Source organism: Hypomesus nipponensis, chromosome 25, assembly GCF_054491055.1.
Source record: "Hypomesus nipponensis isolate SF chromosome 25, ASM5449105v1, whole genome shotgun sequence".
Classification (NCBI taxonomy): domain Eukaryota; kingdom Metazoa; phylum Chordata; class Actinopteri; order Osmeriformes; family Osmeridae; genus Hypomesus; species Hypomesus nipponensis.
Window position 1 is genome coordinate 14,287,501 of NC_140385.1, and position 2,500 is coordinate 14,290,000.

Consider the following 2,500-nt stretch of genomic DNA (forward strand, 5'->3'; position numbering starts at 1 on the left):
AATTGACAATGCAAGGTGGTCTCTCTCTCTCTCTCTCTCGTGTCAAAATGAAAACAGCTTCCAGCCCCTTTCATGAAGGACTACTTGTGCATATTGCAAGATTTCAGTTTCTAAGTGAATGAGCAAAAGAGCATACAGCACCTGGTATTCCCAGGCGGTCTCCCATCCAAGTACTAACCAGGCCCGACCCTGCTTAGCTTCCGAGATCAGACGAGATCGGGCGTTGCCAGGCTGGTATGGCCGTACGAAATAAGTTGACAACCATAGGCTACTTATCCATATACAGATTTAGCAATTGACAATGCAAGGTAGTCTCTCTCTCTCTCTCTCTCTCTCTCTCTCTCGTGTCAAAATGAAAACAGCTTCCAGCCCCTTTCATGAAGGACTACTTGTGCATATTGCAAGATGTCAGTTTCTAAGTGAATGAGCAAAAGAGCATACAGCACCTGGTATTCCCAGGCGGTCTCCCATCCAAGTACTAACCAGGCCCGACCCTGCTTAGCTTCCGAGATCAGACGAGATCGGGCGTTGCCAGGCTGGTATGGCCGTACGAAATAAGTTGACAACCATAGGCTACTTATCCATATACAGATTTAGCAATTGACAATGCAAGGTAGTCTCTCTCTCTCTCTCTCTCTCTCTCTCTCTCTCTCTCTCTCTCTCTCTCTCTCTCTCTCTCTCTCTCTCTCTCTCTCTCTCTCTCTCTCTCTCTCGTGTCAAAATGAAAACAGCTTCCAGCCCCTTTCATGAAGGACTACTTGTGCATATTGCAAGATTTCAGTTTCTAAGTGAATGAGCAAAAGAGCATACAGCACCTGGTATTCCCAGGCGGTCTCCCATCCAAGTACTAACCAGGCCCAACCCTGCTTAGCTTCCGAGATCAGACGAGATCGGGCGTTGCCAGGCTGGTATGGCCGTACGAAATAAGTTGACAACCATAGGCTACTTATCCATATACAGATTTAGCAATTGACAATGCAAGGTGGTCTCTCTCTCTCTATCTCTCGTGTCAAAATGAAAACAGCTTCCAGCCCCTTTCATGAAGGACTACTTGTGCATATTGCAAGATGTCAGTTTCTAAGTGAATGAGCAAAAGAGCATACAGCACCTGGTATTCCCAGGCGGTCTCCCATCCAAGTACTAACCAGGCCCGACCCTGCTTAGCTTCCGAGATCAGACGAGATCGGGCGTTGCCAGGCTGGTATGGCCGTACGAAATAAGTTGACAACCATAGGCTACTTATCCATATACAGATTTAGCAATTGATAATGCAAGGTAGTCTCTCTCTCTCTCTCTCTCTCTCGTGTCAAAATGAAAACAGCTTCCAGCCCCTTTCATGAAGGACTACTTGTGCATATTGCAAGATGTCAGTTTCTAAGTGAATGAGCAAAAGAGCATACAGCACCTGGTATTCCCAGGCGGTCTCCCATCCAAGTACTAACCAGGCCCGACCCTGCTTAGCTTCCGAGATCAGACGAGATCGGGCGTTGCCAGGCTGGTATGGCCGTACGAAATAAGTTGACAACCATAGGCTACTTATCCATATACAGATTTAGCAATTGACAATGCAAAGTGGTCTCTCTCTCTCTCTCTCGTGTCAAAATGAAAACAGCTTCCAGCCCCTTTCATGAAGGACTACTTGTGCATATTGCAAGATTTCAGTTTCTAAGTGAATGAGCAAAAGAGCATACAGCACCTGGTATTCCCAGGCGGTCTCCCATCCAAGTACTAACCAGGCCCGACCCTGCTTAGCTTCCGAGATCAGACAAGATCGGGCGTTGCCAGGCTGGTATGGCCGTACGAAATAAGTTGACAACCATAGGCTACTTATCCATATACAGATTTAGCAATTGACAATGCAAGGTAGTCTCTCTCTCTCTCTCTCTCTCTCTCTCGTGTCAAAATGAAAACAGCTTCCAGCCCCTTTCATGAAGGACTACTTGTGCATATTGCAAGATGTCAGTTTCTAAGTGAATGAGCAAAAGAGCATACAGCACCTGGTATTCCCAGGCGGTCTCCCATCCAAGTACTAACCAGGCCCGACCCTGCTTAGCTTCCGAGATCAGACGTGATCGGGCGTTGCCAGGCTGGTATGGCCGTACTAAATAAGTTGACAACCATAGGCTACTTATCCATATACAGATTTAGCAATTGACAATGCAAGGTGGTCTCTCTCTCTCTCTCTCTCTCGTTTCAAAATGAAAACAGCTTCCAGCCCCTTTTATGAAGGACTACTTGTGCATATTGCAAGATGTCAGTTTCTAAGTGAATGAGCAAAAGAGCATACAGCACCTGGTATTCCCAGGCGGTCTCCCATCCAAGTACTAACCAGGCCCGACCCTGCTTAGCTTCCGAGATCAGACGTGATCGGGCGTTGCCAGGCTGGTATGGCCGTACGAAATAAGTTGACAACCATAGGCTACTTATCCATATACAGATTTAGCAATTGACAATGCAAGGTGGTCTCTCTCTCTCTCTCTCTCTCTCTCTCGTGTCAAAA

At 46.9% G+C, this 2,500-nt stretch overlaps 8 non-coding genes across 8 annotated transcripts; all 8 read right to left on the bottom strand.

Annotated features, from left to right (window-relative positions):
• Positions 1–129: 129 nt before the first annotated feature.
• LOC146224835 (5S ribosomal RNA) lies at positions 130–248 on the bottom strand. Its single transcript, XR_014747641.1, has one exon. It is a non-coding gene; the product is annotated as a 5S ribosomal RNA (ribosomal RNA).
• Positions 249–434: 186 nt separating this feature from the next.
• Positions 435–553, bottom strand: LOC146224836 (5S ribosomal RNA). The gene has a single exon (XR_014747642.1). It is a non-coding gene; the product is annotated as a 5S ribosomal RNA (ribosomal RNA).
• A 250-nt stretch (positions 554–803) lies between these two features.
• On the bottom strand, positions 804–922 carry LOC146224837 (5S ribosomal RNA). The gene has a single exon (XR_014748272.1). It is a non-coding gene; the product is annotated as a 5S ribosomal RNA (ribosomal RNA).
• Positions 923–1,096: 174 nt separating this feature from the next.
• On the bottom strand, positions 1,097–1,215 carry LOC146224838 (5S ribosomal RNA). Its single transcript, XR_014747643.1, has one exon. It is a non-coding gene; the product is annotated as a 5S ribosomal RNA (ribosomal RNA).
• Positions 1,216–1,393: 178 nt separating this feature from the next.
• LOC146224839 (5S ribosomal RNA) lies at positions 1,394–1,512 on the bottom strand. The gene has a single exon (XR_014747644.1). It is a non-coding gene; the product is annotated as a 5S ribosomal RNA (ribosomal RNA).
• A 172-nt stretch (positions 1,513–1,684) lies between these two features.
• On the bottom strand, positions 1,685–1,803 carry LOC146224840 (5S ribosomal RNA). The gene has a single exon (XR_014750067.1). It is a non-coding gene; the product is annotated as a 5S ribosomal RNA (ribosomal RNA).
• Positions 1,804–1,985: 182 nt separating this feature from the next.
• Positions 1,986–2,104, bottom strand: LOC146224841 (5S ribosomal RNA). Its single transcript, XR_014750224.1, has one exon. It is a non-coding gene; the product is annotated as a 5S ribosomal RNA (ribosomal RNA).
• Positions 2,105–2,280: 176 nt separating this feature from the next.
• On the bottom strand, positions 2,281–2,399 carry LOC146224842 (5S ribosomal RNA). Its single transcript, XR_014749054.1, has one exon. It is a non-coding gene; the product is annotated as a 5S ribosomal RNA (ribosomal RNA).
• Positions 2,400–2,500: the final 101 nt, after the last annotated feature.